General features: G+C 38.3%; 1 pseudogene; it reads left to right on the top strand.

Moving 5' to 3' along the window:
• Positions 1–23,720, top strand: part of LOC139720658 (short transient receptor potential channel 7-like) — a 33,459-nt pseudogene that overhangs the window by 2,522 nt on the left and 7,217 nt on the right.

Below are 23,720 nucleotides of genomic sequence, written 5' to 3'. Positions count from 1 at the left end.
AGTCTCTGCTGGAAAATGTAGAAATGCATGCTGATTTGTGTTGATTCATGATACCTTCAACATCATTTTTGTGGTGAAATACATCTAGAAACACACCATAATTATATTTTCAAATAATTTCTCTTCTATTTTTCTTCAGATTTCTTGGATACGCCCACGAAAAGAAAAACCTTCCAAACCAAGATTCTGGTTGTGACCTCATCTATTAATCATTGCTAAAGTACAATATGATTAACAAAAGACACTGGAATGCACTTTCCCCTCGACTCAGCATAACTTGCATGTTTCTGTGATATCGATGTGACTAACAAAAGATATGGTGACAGAACATGCAAGTTAAAAGTCCTGTTTACCTTTGGGGCAGTGATTAAAAAAAAAAATGTTCAAGATATCATATTTGATGCATATGTGTAGGTCTGCTCAATCACACAACATATCCTACCATATGAAATGTTTGCAATAAAGCCTAAAATATATGGAGATATTAGTACTTTTCTCATTAAACCGTAACTGTAGACAGTTTAATCTGGAAACATTTTATATTATAACTATTGTTAACATTTTGTGAATTTAACAACACTTAACATCGATTATACGGATTCAACATTTTTACAGTGGTTGTTTCTATCCCTAACTCACATTTTATAACCATTTTAAAGCACTAATGCTGTTTTTTTTTCTTCTGCAAATGGTAAATTCTGCCTTTAAGCTCCGGTGCATTCCAATGTCTTGTGTTTATCATATTAGCACTCCAGCAATGATTGACAGATGAGGTCACAACAGAATCTTGGTTTGGAAGGATTTTTGGGGGGCGTATCCAAGTAATCTGAAGAAAAATAGAAAAAAAATATCTAAAAATATAAATGGATTGTTTCTAGATATTCGTTTTACCACAGAAGTAATGTTCAGGGTATCATGAATCAACACGAACCAACATGCATTTTTATGTCATAAAACCTTTAAGTCCCCGCAGAATGTGCTTGGTAACATGGCGACGCGGGGGGGGGGGGGCTTTACTTTTGTGTAAGCGTAAATGGGCCAATTCAATTCAATTCAATTCAATTCAATTCAATTTTATTTCCATTTCCATTGAATAAACAGAAAAAAAATATATACAATACATTTACAGAACAAATTTATAACAATTTCAAAGAAAACGTACAAGTGGTCACGAGTAACAACAGAATTCTCGCTATCGCCAATGACGTAAAAAGTACCCGGATGTTGATTTAAGCGTCATTTACGGTGCATTATGGGATAGTCCGGTAGCAAAATCACTTCCGTTCGTACGCGCGTGATACGTGACTTATGCGATTTACACACACAACCGACTGTATTCTACGTGTACTTCCGGTTTTCTCGACTTGAATTACAGCTTTAATATGATTTGAAATTTCTCCATTCTTAAGAAATTGCTGTTACTACAACTATTGGTTGTTGCTGCGAAGCTGCCATGTGTTGTTCGCACGACAATAAATGAAAAAAATCTGCAGAAATAGGACCCTTACTGGCATGCGAGACGTGACGTGGCAGCGTGGGTGAAGTTTGCGGGTGACTCCACAGCGCAGTACGTGCACGCGCGACTTACTAGTAGTGGTAGTAGCACTAGGTACTAGTAGTAGACCTAGTACAGTGCCTACGTACATTGTACGTACGTGTACTTACTTGGAAGAAATTGCTTTGGAGACAGGATAAGTTCGAGATCACTGTTCGTTCCCGATTGTGTTCGCGACATTTCGACAGAGAACAAATAAAGAAAAAAGATGGGCATTCCATGACGATATACTGTATATCCAGGTGGGTGAATATTTTCCAGCATATTTTCAGCGTATGCAGAGATGACTGATCTGTGATGTACGCCGTACCGGTATGTGTTAGCTTATGCGCTGCGTGCAGTGAGTGGTGCATGCTAGCAAGAAAGGCCGGCCGCCGGCGGCGGCGGGGACTACAGTGTACGAGTATGCATGACAGGCCTGGCCACTCGCTGGCTCGGGCAGTACAGCGGCCTACTGTACTAGTATCCGTGGTCGGCGCTGCGCTATAGGTAAGGTACACGTACGCGCACGCTAGCGTTGTGCAAATTATGCCCCGCGCCGGAAGTGCCCTTGCTACCAAGTGAACTAAATCTTGACGAGAAAGCCACATCCGGGTACTTTTTACGTCATTGGCGATAGCGAGAATTACGTTTCTAAGGTATATACCTAATACAAAGATTAGAATGAAAATGGAGGGTCCCACTTAAAAAGCAAAGCTTGTAGGGTATGGGACCCTCAAAAAATACGTACACAAAGTCAAAGAAACCAATGTCAACTGACATGAAATTAACTTAGGAAGGGGAAAAAAGAAGAAGAAAAAAAAAGAAAAAGAACAAAAAAGGGGGAAATGAGACTATGGTACAACACACGCCATCGTGGACACAAGCATACTGTACTTCATGATGAAAATGCAATAACAAAACAATACAACGCTCCCTGGTTTGAAATTGCGATTGATTGGGTGCATATGCCGGTATGAATGCATAGGAACGGATATAAAAAAAAGAGAAAGAGAATAGACTCACTGTTACTGGTACAATAAAAGAAATATCTGAGGTAAACTTATGTTAGACAGATTGTTTTCCTTAAAAGATGATTTCTGTGTGATATCTTAATACTTGTAAAAACAAACAAACAAACAAACAAACGACTTGATTGAGAGAATGAAACCGAACCTAATTTGGTTGTATATCATAAGATTTCAACAGAAAGAATTTTAATTTGTTCTTAAAAGAATTCAAAGTTTGTGCTTTTATTATGTCGTTGGGAAGTGAGTTCCAATACTTTGGCCCCTCGAAGATGAAGGTTTGCTGAGCCAGCAAAGTCCTAAAAAATGGCAAATGAAATTCGTTGGATTGCCTTGTAGGATAATTATGAACAGATTGATTTTTTGAAAACCTTGATTCAAATATATATGGAAGATTATTTTTATTGTAACTATACATAAATTGTCCTAAATTAAACAAATACAAATCTTTAATTTTAAATATTTTATTTTCAAAAAATAACGGATCAGTATGAGACAAATATGCAGTGTGACATATAATACGCAGTGACTTCTTTTGTAGCAGAAGTAATTTATCCAAAAGAGTTTGATATGTATTTCCCCATACAAGAATACCGTAATTTAAATAAGGCAATATGAGGGATGAATATAATGTAAGCAGGGACGACAAAGGAAGACAAACTTTAATCTTGTTGATTATACCGATGTTTCGAGAAATAATCTGACATATACTATCAATATGAAATTTCCATGAAAGCTTATTATCAACTGTTATTTCCAGAAATTTGATATAAGAAACATTTTCCAGTGGTGGGCCATCAAAAATGATATCAACAAGTAGTGCCTCAATGGAGTTGCTGAAAAGCATATATTTTGTTTTTTGAAGATTGAGAGATAATTTATTAGCTTTTATCCATTGAGCAACTTTTTCTAATTCAAAATGTAATGTCTTTACTAGGGTAAAAGGATTATTATGCGGAAAAAAAACAAATTTGAATCATCCGCAAAGAGAATGAAAGAAAGAATGTCTGATGATTTACAGAAATCATTTATATAAATAAGAAACAGAAACGGACCTAATAAACTTCCCTGTGGGACCCCACATTTAACATTTAACATTTGTGAATTGCAACCATTTAGAGAGACATATTGCCTCCTGTTCAAGAGGTAGCTCCTGAACCACTCCAAGGCCTTCCCACGGACTCCGTAATGTTGCAATTTATTAAGTAAAATATCATGATTAATGGTGTCGAAGGCCTTGGAGAAGTCCAGGAACAAACCTATGAGATGTGAAGATTTGTCGATAGCATGTGCTACTTTTTCTACAAAACTCAATAATGCATATGAGGTGCTATGTTTTTCTCTAAAACCAAACTGAGTATTTGAGAGTATATTATTGAATCTCAAAAAAGTAAGATTTCTTTTGTAAACAATTTTTTCAAGAATTTTGGACAATGTACATAACAAAGAAATTGGTCTATAATTATTAACATCTAATTTGTCACCTTTTTTAAACAAAGGGATGACTTTTGCTATTTTCATACTTTCAGGAACAATACCATAAAAAAGAGATAAATTGAATATATGAGATAAAGGATCCGCAATTGAAGATATTACCCCCTTCAGCAGAAAATTACTGATGTCATCGTGTCCCGCACCTTTTTTTGAACGAAAATCAGAAGCAATATTGATTATCTCCTGACTATATGTTGGACTGAAAAACATTGAGTTTAAATTTGGTGGACCTAAAAATTCAGAAAAATGTTTATTTGAAGATGGAATTTTGCTTGCAAGATTTTCCCCAATGGAAGAAAAATGATTATTTAGAATATTACAAATATAATGAGGATCTTCATAAATTTTATCATCAGATCTAATTTTAGTAATATTCGACTTGTTATTTGATATATTCATTGCTTGCTTTAAAACTTTCCATGTATTTTGCATATCATGCTTATAAGATTGTAACTGCTTAGTATAATATTTTTTTCTTTTCAATGCGAATAATTTTCGTCAAAGTATTTTTATAACTAGTATATTTCAGTTTTGATTGCTCAGTAGGTTTCATTTTAAATTTGTAATATAAATTATTCTTTCTATTTATTGAACGCAAAAGTGACTTAGAAATCCAAGGTAACCTGGGTACCTTTTTATAGTTGGATGACTTTTCTCTTCGTTTTGGAATATGAATGTCCAAGAGTTGAGTAAAAATATGCATAAAATATTCAAATGACAAATTCACATCATTTGAGTCAAAAATAGACGACCAGCCTGTCCTGTCTAAACTAGCACCCAGACTGGCTACATTTTCATGTGTAATTCTTCGTCTAAATAAAGAACTAGATTTATTATCAATAATATCATTTAATAAAAAGAAACTAGTCGAAATGGGGAAGTGATCTGTAATATCTGAAAGTAATATAAGGGAATCGGGAGAAGGCAGAATATTAGAAAAAATATTATCAATAAGGGAGGCGGATTCATTAACTATACGCGTGGGCTTAGATATCAAAGGTAAGAAAGAAGCAGATAGAAATATTTCCATAAAATCTTGTATTTTGTTTCAATAAATCTATATTAAAATCTCCCATTATGAGACATTTTTTATGAATAAAAACTGGATCCTTCATTAAATTCGCAAAATATTCCAAAAATGATTTCATATACGCACTGGGTGGTCTATACATTACGCCTATGATTATATTTCTACTGCCAGGGACTGTAATTTCAATAAAAAGAGATTCAATAACTTCAGTCATACAGTTGAGCTCATCACGAACTATATAATCATACTTTTGTGAAACATATAAAGCAACGCCCCCACCCGCCCTAATTTGCCTGTTATTAACTACAAAATCATATCCGTCGAGGGTGAAAGGAAGACTTAAATCATTGGAAAGCCAGGTTTCGGTTAAACCTATTATCGAAAATGTTTTCCTGATGGGATCAGATGGGATGAGATATCCTGATAGATCTTGCGGAGATCCATGTATCGCACCCTACTAGTTAACTGCTATCGCGTTAACAGACAGGTTGAGACCTCCGGCAGATTAATCAATATTTCAATTTGTCTTTCATTCCCTCGGCACTCGCACCGTGGAGCTACTAACAAAATGGACTTTCAACGAATCCAACCACTTTGAAATACGAGATCCGCCGCCACCGTAATCCTGACTATGCGCATCTCACTAGGCGTGTTCACATCAGCCCGATAAAAATCCAAGTTAGAGATATTTTTCGCGATTGCGAATTAGCGCGCTATTTCATTTCTTATTCACATCAGCCCGAAAGGCGTTTTCACATCAGCCCGATGGAAAATGAGGTTGCAAATCTTAATCAATTAGCTAAATAGTTAGCTTTCTCTCTAGAAGTATCTACATTTTGCTAATGAAGATAATCTCAGCCGTGATATACTGATACATAACACAACTGCACAAAGGGATATTCCTTGATTTAAGACAGTTATTTTCTTCTGCACATTTGTGTTACAATTTCCAAAGCTGCGTTGTGTTTTGCAGCTCTGGTTTGCCGGTGGTGGAGATCATGCAATCAAAGCAGGGAAGAATGTTTAGAATGTTGTTGTGACACTTCTGACACAGACATAGGAATGTATTGATTAGCGAAATGATGAATGTCCATGTGTAATAGGTCCATGATCGCACCAATCCATGAATGAATGCCAACGTGTTTTGCGACACTGATTGTCGCCCCCGTCACGGATTGTCGTCTGGCGACAATCCGTGACGAGGGCTGGCAGCACGGATTGTCGCCCGCCCTCGAAGCACATTCGGCTGGGTAATATCGTTCTGGACATAGTCATTGAAATACTAACACATAACTAACATAGCTACATCCATGCAAACATGCCATGTAAAAAGTCCTGGTGAGGTTTCAAGGAAGTGTGGATGTGCGCGCGCACATGATAATTCAGTGTCCGTTTGTGCGTATGTGTGTGTGTGTGTGTGTGTGTGTGTGCATGATGGAAGAATGTGTTTATTATGTCAGTTTTTTGCGTATGTGTTTTTTAGCTGCGCGTGGGTAGGGATACCTAGTAAGCTGTTGCTGGCATAAACATTGATATTGATTTTATAAGCAGCTTTGACTTTGATGAGTTGGTTTGGCGGATTTGTTTATGAATTCAGAGTGGTGCTTGCGTGCGGGCGGATGCTGCTTTTCTGCGTACGGTCCTATAGGGCTTTTTACACTTGTAAATTTTTGCTTAGCCCCGGACCAACGGTGGGGCTAAGGGGGGGGGGGGGGGGGGGCTTAGCCCCACCGTTGGTACGGGACTATCCTTAGCCCACTTTCTGTTTACACTCGTTTTTGCCAAAGTGGGCTAGCCCCACCGATAGTACGGTACTATCTGGCCCTGCAAAATAGCAGGGGTTAGCACCGCAATTGCGGTGCCAAGCAAGTGAGTGTAAACAGAACGAAAAAATAATCCTGGGCTAAGCGACGGAGACGAAGTGCGACCCTCACTGACCAATCAGAAACGAGGTAATCAAGTGCTGCCGGTGCGTGCGTGTACGTGTACAGTACACACCGTAATTATGAATATTCATGTGGTTTGGAAAGTCCGGGGCTAAGAAATACGAGTGTAAAAAGGTCAGTTTTCTCCTTAGCCCCGGACAAGAGATAGTACGGGACTAATTGGCGAGTGTAAAAAGCTGAAAAAAATTGGTACGGGACTAACGATAGTCCTGGGTCAGAGAAAGTCCGGGGTTAAGAAACACAAGTGTAAAAAGCCCTTTAGTCTTATTTATCAACATTGGGAAGTCGTTTCATCAGGAAGGAATGTGGTATCGGTTCGGGTGTGTGTGTGTATGTGGGAAGGGGGTTACAATTTCTCATTGCATAAGTTCGTTATTCTGAAGGCTCTTTAGTCCGAAGGTTCTTTATTTGAAGGTTCGTTATTCCGAATTTCATTTTTGGATCAACGGACCTCTAGGTACAGAGAATTGTGTGTTTCGGATAAATGAAGCTTCGGAAAAAACGAACCTTCCGAATAACGAGCCTTCGTGTGTGTGTGTGTGTGTGTGTGTGTGTGTGTGTGTATGTGGGTTGGTGAATGTGGGTGTGGGATGATTAATTCTTTGGTCAATCAGGGGTTGGTGGGTTGGGGATTGGATTTGAAGAAGGATAGTTATAAATGGTATGACAGATTTTGGTAGGATTTAATATTTAGGATAGATGTAGGCCCTAGATTTGTTTCGGGGGGGGGGGGGGGGTGGTCGGGTTTTTTATGACTGATTTAATTCTAGATTGGTATAATGGATTTGTGTGTTTTTTTATGTATATGCCCTTATAAGTAAGGAGGTGTTACATGATCCAAACCAATATATCCAAAGGATATAGGTTTGGTAGGGCCCTACATGTCAAAACTTTCTCGTTAAGAAATTGTTCGTAGGGTTGGTCTATAATCAAGTTATCTATGCTGAAGTGAGATTATTTGTAGTATAAAATGACAAATGGATTTGTTTGTGTTTCGAATTGCCATTTGTAACTTTTTTGTTCATGTTACATCCAGAATGGGTCTATTCATGAATGATTTGAATGAAATTAATGAATAGCAAGGAAAAATACACAAAAAAGTGTTGAGTTGGTTTATTTGCATTATGAGGATTTGGTTGAGTGTTTGTTGGTGTTTGTTTGTATTAGCGGTGTGCATATGGCAGTTCGTTTGTGCTAAAATCAACTAACGATTGACAAATTATTTACGGCGTGTGGAAATTATTCGCTAATGCATAAAGCATGCAAAACTTATTCTGGGACAAAGAATAGTGGTATGGACTTTGTAGTTAAGACTGATGGAAGAAAATGACTGCAGTAAAAAAAAAATAAACAAAGACAGATAACATTTTGGGAGGGTACCTCCCTCGTATGTATTTTCTCTCGGTCTCTCTCTCGTCTAGCCCGCCTCACCGCTGAAATTGACACACCCATACTATTTTAGATCAACGCTGGTGTGAACTCTTTAAACACGTGCTCATACACGCTGAAGGCATTTTCATTGCCACAGTAGCGCCTGCAGCAGAAGATTTATGGTCATTTTAGGTGGCACCCATATGCGCATGGCAACGCTTGACCATTGATGATGAACATTTTTTCCTTGTCTCTTTGAATGTATATTTTTCGAAACTCGGAAGGCAATTTTTGGGTTGGGGATGAGGTGACAGCATTTTTTTTTTTTTTTTGGTCACTTTTTTGGCCGGGAAGGTGTGGGACAGCGATAAACTATATAAAATGAGAACGAATTTAGTATTTCCAAATAGTCTTACCCACTTTACGCTTCATGGATATTACATTTTTTTTTAAATATTGTATTTGGGTGTCGGAGGGGTGTCCGAATGTCTTAATGTTTTGAGTTTTTTTCGGAAATGTAATAGGCATTGCTTTATTATAACACTCTCCTTTAACATAACCCAGGAAGTCATGAATATCGCTGCACAATGACAGCGTAACCACAGTTTGTCTACTTCATGACTGTAAGTAATATTTTCTTACTCTGTTTAACTTATCGATCTTGATAGTATTCTATTTGTGGTATAATTATTTTATGTAGTCTTTACATTTATGATGTTTATCCATATTTGAGCTGCACAAATAAAATTCAAACTTCAATTTTAAAATTTCATACATCTTTCATTACTGTAAAGCAAATTAAAGAAATGCGAAAACATTTCACAACTTGTACGTAAATTCATTTTCAGTTTTCCCCGTGTACAATGTAAGACAGTCCAATATGTGATAAATTTGCTGTCATAATACATTGACTTGGCAGGGATCGTCATATTGTACATAATTATTTATAACAATCTGTAACTATCCGAAAATATCCGCAACTCTCCGTAAATAGTCGCAACTCTCCGCAAGTGTTCCGAACTATTCGGAAGTTTATGCAAGTTGAAAGAACAAAATTACGTGCCAATTCGTAAGAATATCCGCAAGTGGACGTAAGTATTCGCATTTGGTCGCATCTCTCCGTATCGCCCGCATATTTTTTTTCCCGTATGTTTTGTAAAAATGCTCTGGTGACAGCAAGAGATCCCCGGGTGTCCGCAGGAAAAAAAAAAAAAAAAAGATGACTTATTTGGACGTAACGCCGGACGCAGAGCATTATGTGACTGGGGCCTTACGTAGACACACAAACGCTCATACACAACACACATACGTAGGGCCTACGTAGCCCACGAACACCAAACCCCTCAGATACTCGGTTACAGCTCGTTATTCCGAAGGTTCGTTATTCCGAAGGCTCTTTATTCCGAAGATTCGTTATTCCAAAGGTTCATTGTTCCGAATTTCATTTTCGGATTAACGAATCTTCGGAATAAAGAACCTTCGGAATAACGCCACAAATTTTCCGATTAACGAACCCTTTTTCATTTTCGGATTAACGAACCTCTAGGTATAGGGAATTTGTGTGTTTCGGATTAACGACCCTTCGGAATAACGAACCTTCGGAATAGCGAACCTTTCTGAATAACGAACAGCACCCAGATACTCATGCAGGCACAAAACTGCGCCCACAAACACGCACCATCCAAAACCTTTGATATACACATACGCCACTATATACCACATACACACGTACGCATACAGGCACACGTATACACACAGACAAACGAACCACTACCACTATACAACCACCACACATGCACAGTTTCTACATAATTATACTCCAAACACACACACATACACACACACACAACAATACGGAAATTCATATCCAAGTCACTTATTGTACGCACTTATACAAATCATAAACAGCACATATCATGCAGGTCACAACAAACACACACAAACAAACACACACACACACACACACACACACACACATACGCATAACTTACCAGTCATACCCATCCCACCAAAGCTTAACACCGGAGGAACCACCCCGAGCCCGGGGCGACAATCCGTGACGGGGCGACAATCCGTGTCGCAACAATTTTTTTTTGCCATCACGGATTGTCGCCTTCGAGGTCAAAAACTGGGAACTGCACAAGCGTCACGGATTGTCGCCAGACGACAATCCGTGACGGGGGCGACAATCCGTGCCGCCAACTCCGTCACGGATTGTCGCCCCGAGCCGGGGGCGACAATCCGTCTAGGGGCGACAATCCGTGCCGCAACAAACGTGTTTGATAGTTAGCAGAATGCATTTAATAGTGAAGTTTGAGAAAAATCTGACAATCCGTTTAAAATTTATGATGATCATGTTCTTTTTTGCCGTCGTAGTGAAATCAGCTGTCAGATAAGAAGACTACGATAAGAAGATCTACGATAGTTCTTGAAGTCGAAGTCGAAGAAGTGGAATACATGAGTAAAAAAAAAAGTCCACGCATCTACATTTCCCAGTATAACAAGAAGTACTCTCCTTCCACGAGAGGGATGATGTTAGCCGTAACATAATTGTAATGTCACTAAAATACTGTTAGATTTATGAAGGGAATAAGAACCTTTCTAAAAAAAAGATATTCTTAAATTTGAAACTCCGCTTAAAATTATTGTATCTGTGTATGAATTTGGCAAATAAGAATTTTCGACAAGAACGCGTTTTCATCTTTGTCATGACGAAAGAGGATCAATCATTGTGATTAGGAAATATGACGCAATCACTGTGCAAATACAACAAGCCTAAAGAACAACAAACCCTTAGCATTTTCGGAGTGATATTGTGAAGGCTACAGCGTTAGCTAGAGTAAAAGTTACTTCAAGTATAACTTTAGCGTAATCGAATATTGTCTTACATTTTTGTTTCGCTTTATTCGACAGGAGAGGTGATCGTGAAACCGCATCACCCGTATTGCGAGTGCACCTCTTGCCTGAACCGGAAGGAATTCGATCCGCTCATGCACTCACTGACCATCATAAATGCCTACAGGGCGCTGTCCAGTGAGGCCTATATCTGCTTGACCAGCCAGGATCCCATCCTCACGGCATTCCTACTCTGCAAAGAGCTCAATACTCTGTCGCTCACGGAGAAGGAATTTAAGGTCAGTTGTTATTCCTGAAGACGTGCATGTACATGAGCGAAAGCGAGAGTAACAGGTGGACAAACTCACAATGAAACCTGGCTCTGATTGCCTATTCCTTTACACCGATACAAAATAACCAACTTAGACCAAGAATGTTCAAGAGATACAGCAACAAGAGTTTTATTCCCTTGGATCCCTTCTTTGATGCCGCTATTTATTATTTGAAGCATGTCTTAAGCTTAAGCTGTCCCACAGATAGGAAGACAAAGAATTCATGTTTGGGAGCATAATGACCAGTCACTTTCTAAGGAGATACAGTATGTCTTTATGATACAACTGTTACTTTTTGCTGCCCCGCTAAAAGATTAGCGGTACTTACTGGTGCAGATATTTGGATGCGCGATGAAAATTGCGCAATGATTGATGAAAAAGAAACCAAATTTCCCGGCCTTACATGACTTTATATAAACTGGCACATGCATGAATAGATTAAGAACCTACTTGAATACAATTTGATATCGGTTTCATTTGTTGGAAAGGTTCGGAGAAATGATAAAATCTGCTTTCCAGTAAGGGTATTTTCAGAACATACATTTTACATTTTACCCATATTTCTGGACGGGTTTTATTTTCGTTTCATATACTTTATCAGCAGTTAAGATTTGATTTCATTTATTAAATAAAAGGAAAGATATCCGACATTACAATAAATCTCCAAATTGCTCAGAAAGACGCTGATGAAGACGTAACCATATCCATTGCCGGAGGTGAAAAACAACAAGAACAAGAACAACAACAATAAACAAACAAACAAACAAATAAACGCCGATGAAAATATAACCTCCTCCCTTGGCGGAGGTAATAACTGTAAAACAACCACGTGATGTAAATGGAATATTATTGCAGTCATATCAAGTGTTTATGGCAGTACGGGTTATCTGATCCACGTTGATGTGCACTTAGTTCAAATACTTATTACGAGGTAGTAAAAGGAGACCTCCGGATGATTTTCAGGTTTTTACATCAGAACAACGAGAAATTACTTTCACTGAGTAGAGGGTTTCAGAATTTTTAGTGATTTGGATGAGGTATATGAGTGTTTTCACTACAGAGCGTATACAAAAAAGGTAATCCAACTCTGGAGGGCTGCGATTTCTTAATTGCCAGTTATGAAGAGCACAATGTTAATTGGTAGGAAAGAGGAACTCTTCTTCTTTCCATTGATACCTAATTATGTTGACAATTGTCATGCATGACTGAGCACACAGACTTTAAAGACAACAATAGGCGTTTTCACATCAGCCCGATGAAAATCCAAGCTCGACCAAGTTATCGGACAAAAGGCCATGTTTAAGGTTATGGACCATAAAATGTTAGGAGAAAACCTAAACACAAAACCTAAACACAAAACCTAAACACAAACCTGCATTCGTACAGGCTGGCCTCTTTGGCAACGTTCATTGGCAGATCTCATCAATGCAGTGAGACATGCATTGTTCCTTCACAATAACGCGCAAACTTGGAAAAAGTGCAAAAAAAGTGCATTTGTCATTGTTGTCTTTAAAGTCCATGTGCTCAGTCATGCATGACAATTGTCAACATTATTAGGTATCAATGGAAAGAGGAAGAGTTCCCCTTTCCTTACAATTAACATTTTGCTCTTCATAACTGACAATTAAGAAATGGCAGCCCTCCAAAGTTGGATTACCTTTTTTTTATACGCTCTGTATCATAACAAATTGCGATGAACATGGATGATGACATGGCAGGCTCACCATAAGAATGCATGAGTTAGGGCTCAAGGAAACAGAACAAAAGAAGAAGGTATGCATACATTCTTCACAGGTGAACCTGTTAATCAAGCGGTATTGTAATGGAATTACGCTGCTACATTTCTTAAATAAGTGAGGCTCCTATGTCATCAACACTGTTCAGTGTAATTTGTTTAAGATTTTTCAGATTATTGGTTTCTCCGTTCAAAGACCACAATGAATTCCACAAATATGTACATGGAGCTGTCAATTTATGTACTACATGATGTGAAATATTATGAAAATCGTCTGGGATGCCCCTTTAAGCACAGCGTTCATTCTTAGAGTCGATCTCTTAAAATGTATATCAGAATAGATTTTAAAAAGAAAAAAAATGCTTGGTTTAGTCATGGGTGAGAAATTTGAGATTTAAAAAAAAAAGAAATATACACAAAAAACCCACTTTAATGTTCCCTAATAAACAGCTAGATAAGTGATGAGAAATCCATGAATCGGAAATGCTCCTTTTGAGCAACGGCTTTCACGTTAATGCGTTTACGTAATATTGTAGACACTGTCACATTCTTCGGCGCTGTGGCATAGTGGATAAGACTCCCGACTCCCGAACGGAGGACCGCGAGTTCGAATCCCGCCCAGTGCTTACATCCTTGGACAAGATGTTTTTACCCACTTTGTCCCTCTCAACCCAGGTGTACAAATGGGTACCTGGCAACGCTAGGGTAATAATAATAGCAGGGCCCTCTGGTAGAGCAGTGGCAACACTGAAGAGGCTACCCTGGGTAAATAAGACCTTATTATTATTATTATTATTATAAAGACACCACAACCCAATTAATATAAATGTGGAGAGCAAAAGAAGCAATCAAAGTAGAACACATCACTAAAAGTATGAGCAAAATCAGACAATTTAGATTAAACAGTTGTGAATTCTTAAAGTTTCGGTGCTTGTCGTGGCCATCGCTAGATAAAGATACCACTACACTTCATGACGTCATTATGGATACAACACATACAAAATATAAAGAAAATTCAACATTTTTTCATTCATCTACAATAATGAAAGAACTCTTGACTTTCTTCCTTTAGAAAACAGAGAATATATCAATGTCAGTAGCTAGTCAATCAAATGTGTATTTTTCATTAAGACATAAAATCTTGAGAAAGTTTACTTATATTTTCTTTATAATGATGTTGCAGTAGTCTTCTTATCCAGCGATGACGCCACCAAAACATTAAAAAATCATAACTTTTTGATCGATAGTCCTATTTTCCTTAAGTGTTTGGCTAACATTGCTGCTTTCGCTTTAATGTTTGGGTTTGGGTTTACTTTAAAAATCCATGTAGCAATTGATGTTATTTTGCACTTATTTTCAAAGGTACCTATTCAAATGATTCACAGAATATTCATAAAAATAACAATAGGGATATATCAAAAACAGAATGAAGACCCCGGAAGTTCATAATTGTATGCACAACTTTTTAAATCTTAGTTATATCTTCAAGTCTCCCATGCAATTGCAACAACATAACTGATTTTGAAAACATGACAAACATCTTAAAAAGATAATGTCATTTGGGCAAATAAGCGTGGTTTTGTGTTGAATATCATTAGAGGGAGGAGAGCCCATGTGTAGTAAACGGAGAGGTCAATAGACTTGAGGGAATAGAGTTGTTGTAATAATGAGCACTTTCTGTTTCTTTGTGTCCTCCAAAGTATTAACATAGTACACGTTTGATGATAGCATTGGCACGTTCTCTGTAAGTACAGGAGTGCAGGTACAATCTGACAGATAGTTCAAGTACAAAATTCCTCATTTTAATATTGCCGATGTGTTAATTGATATATGGGTAAAAGTGCATTGCACTGTTGATTTTATTACCGTGGACAGGTCAGTATACCAGCAACTAAAAAGAACTAGTTCAGAGGGCTCTGCAGTCCTCCCACCCCTGCACACACACACACACACACACACACACACACACACACACACACTCACTCACTTGACGCACACACACATTCACATCAAAATTCAAGGCTTTGGTATGGTGCCGCCTTGACATTCCGCGGGAAATGAGAAATTGATCCTTAACCTAAACATAAACATGCGCATGAATTTGAATGTTATGGTTGGTCTTTTGATAAAGAGATGACATTGATGTTTTAATAGCGACGAGTATACCCACAACCTTATTTACCTCAGATATCATTTTGAAGATAATTTCAGCAGCATAGGTACCCTACCGATATCCCTTAGTTGGCCGTATCATTCATTACTGTACCATCATTTTTTATCTTTCCTTGAATTTCCTGTTTTTCATATTTTAATAGACATCTCAATCAAGATGCTGGTCTTCATTCAGTCAACGCAAAGTTGTCATTTTTCATAGTACCATCACATTTACTCTTTGTCACGTTCATTTATGAAACATTATCAGGTATTGCCCTTTCATCAACAGACGTCTGGGTTCTTTAAAAAAAGATCTCAGGTTAAAGAACACGTGTGTAAACAAAGAAATAACAACATGTTAAGATGTGTCATAGAGATTATGATTCATTAAGGTAAATGTTATCATATGAAAAACACAGAGAAAGAAAAGATCAGAATGACAAAAAGAAAGTGTCCCCACTCACAAGTGATCGTTTAGTTTGTCGGGATTGTGATCGGGGGCAACTAGCAATGTAATTATTCGATGTTTGATGGAGAACAGATATTCGACATGACATCATGGTTACACACAATCGTGAGTATTGCAAACAATTTCCGTAAAAAATAAGCCAGAGTTTCAAATTTTACCACATTAGACCTATTATAAATGACTGTAAGATTCAACTAACAAATAGTGAACACAGTGCCCTATAGTGTCAAAACACCATGTGAAACGCAGTGTAAACATGCTGTGAACACAGTGTGAAATGTCTTCACACTGTTCATTTTGAGCGTTTTAAACATTGTGAACACAATGTGACTCAATGATATCCAGTGTGAAACAGAACATCACTATATCAACACTGTGTGAAGAGCAACATCGCAAATCGTCCCCTCACTGTTATTGCATGTCACATAGCCGATTATGTAAACACATTATGAACACACCGTGAGATACTGTATTCTCTACAGTACAGAAGTACGTCGTCCCCACTCACATAATAGGGAGCTTTAGATTTTCGCGACGGGGACGTTTAGAGGGAAAAAGTGTTCTGAGCATGCGCAGAAGCCCGCGTCTAGTCGATCTATTTTTAGCTTGCGTCGTCTGAGTTTTTCACTACGCGTTCTGGGCTATTTTTATGTCCGCACAATTTGCGACGTAGGGAGCTACTTCCTGCACCGATCATCATTATGGGGGCGCCATTTCATTTTCTTTTTTTAATACGTTCCAGCGGGACAAATGGAAGGTTATACAGTTGCGACGTCGCATTGTTATTGGTTACGGCAGGAGACCAACACAAGAAAAATGGGCGAATGATGCCGTTCCCTCATGGTTATCCCCAAGTGACTAGCGAGTCAGCAAACGTATAGGTCAACCAGGAACATTGTGTCATACTCTTGTTTGTTTGTTTGTTTGTTTTTATATCCGCAACAATAAAATCATATACAAAATAAACAGTGTTGAACATGACATAACTGAAACATGAATCAAGGTTGAAGTATCAAAACACAATGAAAACAAATTGACATGTGACAATGATGAGAACATGTAACGGTGGATATCCAATTTCATATCTATCAACATGATAGATCAGAAATGGGCTATGGGATCCAAGATTTATAAACTTTATAATAACTAGCATGTCTTTAATTCATACCAATCATAATATCTACAATCATTTCTCAAAACAATCCCTTCAACAACCCCTCCCCCTCCCCCCCCCCCCCCCCCACCGTACTCATCTTGGATGAACGACCCCTCTATTCAGATAATGATAACATCATGAGAATTGATTCTGCCCATCCCAGAACCAATACCGAGATCTGGAGGAGAAGTGCAAGGAGTTCGCCTCCAACCTGATTGATATGTGTCAGAACACGAGCGAAGTCAAGACGATCCTCCAGCAGGAGGCGACGACGGAGGAAGAGATTGCGAAAGCAAAGCCGAACCCCAGGCTGGACACACGAGGTGACGACAACCAACTCCCAAGGCTTGAACTGGCCATCAAATATCGACAGAAGCAGGTGCGGCCGTAGGTGGCAGCATTTCATTGAAATGGAACACTTCATTTCATTCTACTTCATTTTCGACAAAATCATAAGATATTATAATTATATGAATGTATGATAAACCAATACCATGAAAATTTTTAAACAAATTACACTGAACAGTGTTGATGACATAGCAGCCTCCCCTATATCAGAAATGTAGCAGTGTAATTCTATTACAATACCGCTTGATTGACAGGTTCACCTGCGTAGAATGTATGCCTACCTTCTTCTTTTTTTCTGTTTCTTTGAGCCCCAACTCTTTTCTCTAATCTTTTATGACATTTGCATATACTCCTCCCTTCCCCCCCCCCCAAAAAAAAAATAGTACAATGAAACTTTTGCATATACAAGCGACATTAATGCAGATCATTTTTCTTTTCTTTTTTTTTACAATAAAACCAAATTTGAAGTTCAAGGACATGCATGAGCAAACTGTAGCTGAATTGTATGAAGGAAAAGATGTCGGAAATATTATTATTGTGTCTTTGTGTGTTTGCGCAAGTATTCAGTCAGGTTCCAATATAAAAAAATATGTAAAACGTATAACACCTGACCAAGGGTGATGTGATGAAATAAAAAGAAATGAATTTAAGAGAAGAAAATGAAGACAACAATGAATAAAAACTATTTGTCTATATATATTTTTGTCTTCATCTACACTCCGTGATCACATGGGGTAAATTCAAAGAGTTTTTGTCGTTTGTAGCTTTGAAGAAAAAAAAATCCATTTCGTATGATATCAGGGATAAATACTCTTGCAAACTTCCGTGGCTTCAACCAATGATCTCCTAATTTCACTTCTTGTCACTTTTGCCGCTTTCTCTCTCCCTCTCTCTATGAGTGTGTCTGTTTGTCTATCATATATTCTTTTTTCGATGCCTATTCAAAGCCAGCTTGAATTTGGTTCTATAACATTTCTTGTTCCGCACAGTTTGTGGCCCATCCTAACTGCCAGCACCATCTGTCGACCCTGTGGTATAACGGATTCCCCGGGTGGCGCCAAACCAGTAAATTGCGAAGATTTCTCCTCGCTCCACTGATATTGCTGATGCTTCCTTTCTCCGTTATTGGCTATCTCGTCTACCCTTACGGAAGGGTAAGGCCTATCTCGTTGTTCGTTTTGCATCATGCGCAATGTCTTATAAATGTTGTGCATCTACAGTGCATTCCCGTTATAACGAACATAGTTATGACAAAAATATCGTTGCAGCAAAGGAAATATTTAGGTCAAAAGAAATATCTTTAATCAATGAAAAATTGTTTGTCCCAAGGACTTCATTTTAACAAGTCTTGTCAACATGAATACAATAAGACATTGTTAACAGAGAAAGAAAAAGACTGGTATAAAATAATTTTGACCGAAAGATCGGTCTGTATCTGGTCGTCGGCGATAACAAAATGTTCTGCGGAGACTGCGTCTGGCTTCATGGATCCCCTCCTATACAGACCGAAGGCTACGCTGACTCCTGTAGGGATGCTCTGCCAGCGGTCGCGTATCGCACATAGACCAATCGTTACGATAAACCAAATTTCAGACAGCTTTTTAACATTCAAACAAGTTTAACATGACATGACACATTATGCAGCAATATTTAGGGTAACTTTCTCACATTTTGCCATCGAAATACTCACAGCAACTAGGTTAGATCGCAGAAATTTGTATCCATACCGCAACATCACCGTTCGCTAGCAGTAAGTTGCCATTTTGAATCCGTTAGCCAATCACATGCGAGGTACGTGTTTTATTGAAAAAAAGAACACGTAGAAATCTACCGTGCATGTGATTGGCTAACAGATTCATATGTCAAAGAGCTGTTACGACCGTACCGATGGGCTGAGAGTTGCATCTCTTTTTCATGAAAATTCTACCAAAATATATTGTTGGATATATCGTCAATATGGTGAGTGCAATGCATTCTTGAAATGTTGATTTTACTATACAAGTTACTATAAAACTTGCCTATCTAGGGCTGTGAATTTTAATAGACGCAATTGAGGTGAGGTACCTCACCCAATTTTCCATACAGACAGTGGTTAGAGCTTCCCCACAGTAATGTACAGTACAAGCTTCCGCCTGTCTCCGGAGGAGAGCGATAACTTACCTAAAAAAAAAAAAAAAAAAAAAAAAAAAAAAGATAAATAAATAAATAAAAGACTCCTCCGGACAGACGGATCTTTCTGTCTAGATATGATTATGCCATCTTTGCAACTGTTTTATCGTAACGTGAACTACTCTCTGTGCCCTCATAACATATTTTTCTTTCATAACATTTTCATGACTGTTTAGCATCTGACAGGAGGTAAAAATGCCACGCACAGGCCGTTTGAATATACAATGTAACTTTGTATTTCAAGGTACATTTTGTATTTTTGCGTTATTCTGATAACCGTATTGATGCAATGTGTGGGTGTGTGTGTGCGTGCGTGCGTTTGTGTGGGTGTGTGTGTGTGTGCGCGCGCGGATGGCTGTGTATGTGACTGTATATGAATTTCAGAGAAGATCAGAAGAGTCTGTAGGTATGTCCATCTCATATGACTACATTGTAGGTCTGTGGGCGCACACATGTATGAATGTTGAATTAACATGGTAACACATCATGGGAACTATTACAACTCAACAGTGATATACCTCGATACGAAGTCGAGGGGCATAGCACTTGAGAAATCACCAGTAGCAAATAAGAGGCACTCGATATTTATCTTTAATACCGCGTCTCACCTAATCCAATATATCTTTACGCGAAATCAAGCCATTAAAATGGAGTGGTCGTATTACCCGTCAGAGAAATATCAAACAAAAAGGGTTCAATTTCACAATGCGGAAACGTTAATACAAAGTATAGAGTATAAGCACAAAGTATACTTACGCACATTTACAAAGAAAAAACGGTTACAGCTGACTGCCGGGCGACATGACGAAAACTAGTGTCTGCACCTTTGATCAATGAAAATCGAGGATTTTCACGTTCAAACGAGATAATTATATACATCACGCACTAACGTTCAATTTTCCTTGTCTTACACCATTTCAGTTCGGCGACTTCATGCGGAGTCCGATCGTGAAGTTCTTCACCCAGTCGTCGATGTACATGTGCTTTCTAGTTCTCATGTTCCTCGAGTCCGTCACCGCCGAGACCTTCAAAGTCGACAAACAGTCCTTGAATGAATTCGTAGAGACCCACTCGAGGTGCGAGCCTCTAATGGAGGCTCTAACCGTCGATAACACAAAGACATCCGTCATCAGGCCATCAAGTTTGAGCATCATCGAAATATTGCTCTTGATATTTGTCATCGGTAAAGAGTTTGAGGCAACTCTGTTGTTTGAATTCGGTCATTTGCGTGTACATCATTTTACGTTGAAATATTTGGGAAATTCATCTTCTTCGTATTTTGCAATAGTGATAGAAAATATAATTTTTTCTTACCGTTTCTCATTTTAGATCTCATAATTACCATGGAAACCTAAAATTCGCATCAAACATAATACTTATCTAAAGATGTCATCTTTGCATTTGAAAATGTAATCATGATAAAAACATAAACAATTGCTCAATATTTTAAAATTTGTATACTTTTTTCTGTCATGTTAATGGTTTTTAGATCGCGATTTCTCATGTTATTGTCTAATTACAGTAAAAAGAAAAATATTTTAATATACAAAGATATATGATATTTCATACGCATATACAAAGTTTTCTGTTTGTTAAAGCGTTATGGGATTTATTGTGTGGACGAGATACCTTAGTCATCAATGAAGGTTATTGAATCCAGTAGCTGTATGTCAATCAAAGCACAAGTTAATTATGTTGATCTTTTTAGATTATAATTAATAACCCATACAGAGATCCATATGCTTGGAATATCTTGTGTATTGAATGTATTATCCGAGCTGCAGCAGGATTTAGTGGACGAAAATCTTCATTACTTCAGTGTATGATCGGTGTAAAGGTTTCGCACGTTTTAAACTGATAATGAGAAGGTTGCTATCAAATAGAAAATTAAGTGAAAAACATTGAAATTGAATTTATATTTTATGAGTACTGGGAGGTTAGAGAATTCAACCGTTGGCTGCGCATTAGCCATTGGCTGAATTTGCGTATATATTGAGAGGCCGTTTCGCGCGCAATTGCCATCGAGATAAAATAGTTTTGTATAATCCACATTTAAAGCTGTTCAGAATAGTGGAGGGAGTGGAGGGTGCTGAATTCTCTACCCTCCCATTACTCATAAAATATGCATTAAATTTCATGCTTTTCATTGAATTTTCTATTTCATCTCGTAATGTACGGTAGAGAATTCAGCCATTGGCTGCGCATTAACCATTGGCTAAATTTGCGTAGTATGAGACTTCAAAGATTTTGACAGTATAATCATTGCTCACAGAGGACATGTGAAAGAGATAATGTTAATGCTTTGGGCAACTTTACCTATTATGTTTGAAGAACTGTATCTTGTCCCCTCCTAGGGGTCTGTTGTCCCATAACTGCTTGTACAAGAAAGGTTGCCTGGGCTGTGGGTTTCAGGTAAAAATTCCTGAACGTGGATTCACTTTTCCATCCAGCATGTTTGAGAATGTCTGCTAATGGAAAATGATGCCTCTTGGCAGACGAGGTTGCCGCTGATCTTGTTGAATGTGCTTTGAAGAGATCAGTGTTGATGCCTGATGCTTTCAACACAGTTTTAATCCATCGAGCGATGGTTTGCTCTGATGCCCTCCCATGAGGTTGCTTGTAGGTGACAAATAGTGCGTTCACATCCTTCGTCAATGTGCTTGTTCTGTACACGTATTCTTTGATGTAGTGTACAACGCAGAGTTTCTTGTCCTCGGGAAAGGCTTTCAGTGTTACGTTCTCTCTTACATTCCCAGGTTGACTCTGTTTTATGAAATCAGCAACTGCTATCTCCACACAATCTTCACATTGTCAAGGGTTAAGTATGACATTGTTTGCACTCTTTGGGCAGAAGTCAACGCGAGTAAAAACATACTTTGTGTGTCAGTTGACACATTGAAATCTTGTGAGCTAGAGTTACTTGTCTGAGGTAGTTCAACACCTTCCCTACATCCCATGTGAAGCTGTATCGCGGAGTGCGTGGTCTGAGATTGAAGATGCCCTTGAAGTACCGGCATATCCAAGGATGTGTAGAAATGGTGTGTTTATCGTCCAGTAGAAGAACAACTGATGCGATTGCACTCTTCGATGTATTTAAGGTGCTGTAGCTTGCTCCATTTTTGTAAAGGAAATTAAAGAAGGCAGACAAATTTTCCACTTTTGTATAGGTCCAAAATAAATGACGTTCGCCGCAAAACCTATGCCACTTCCTGATATACACAAATTACTGATCCTTTGTAGACTTTTCCTCCAAGACGCTGCCATTATATCAACGGTCTCTTCTGTTATCCCTTGAGCTACGAAATGTTTGCTCCAATTCTGCGACATAAGAGGGACAGATGTGTAAGTGAATGGGGCCTACCTGTAATGGGTTGAGTTAACAATTGGCGTTTTCGCAATTCCCATGGTTCCTCCTGTAGCATGTTACGCAGTATGGTATACCAGGGCTGTGTCGGCCAATTGGGCACTATCAAAATTCCCCTAGTATAATCTTGTTTTGTGTGTGTGTGTGTGTGTGTGGTTTTTTTTTTAGACACATTTGCAACAAGGCTAAAGGGGGGAAATGCATAAAATTATAGGGGTCCCCAATCAATGGTGAATGGGTCTACTGCCCATGCCCCTGGATCTGGTCTCCAGGAATATAATAACCAATATTTATATAACGCTTTTTCTAAACAGACACAAAGCGCTTCAACAATTGTAACAAAATACAAAAAAAAAATCAACAGTATTTACAAAACACAGAAAGTACAAAGCAAAACAAATAAACACTGACTTTACACTTGTCAGATCACTAGCAGTGGAGGCCTTACTTCCGGAACAAATAAGTTTTCAACAGTTATTTAAATTGATCTGTGTTAACTGCTGATTGGACATTTGTAGGGAGACTGTTCCAGGATTGAGGTGCTGCCATATTGAAGGCGCGACGTCCGGCTGTTCGGCGGTGTTCGTGTTCTTGGGGTAGTTAGCACAATACGTGTGGTGGACCTGAGGTTATAAGTTGACTGGCGAATGTGGAGGAGCTCAGAAAGATACACTGGTACTTCATTATGGAGGGCTTTGTATGCAAGTGTAGCAGTCTTGAATTCAATTCTCTTAGAGATAGAAAGCCAATATAGA

Source organism: Diadema antillarum, unplaced genomic scaffold, assembly GCF_040938485.1.
Source record: "Diadema antillarum isolate AM-2024a unplaced genomic scaffold, OU_Dant_1.0 scf00000131, whole genome shotgun sequence".
Taxonomy (NCBI): domain Eukaryota; kingdom Metazoa; phylum Echinodermata; class Echinoidea; order Diadematoida; family Diadematidae; genus Diadema; species Diadema antillarum.
The sequence above is the reverse complement of the archived record's forward strand: the minus strand, read 5'-3'. Positions and strand labels throughout refer to the sequence as shown.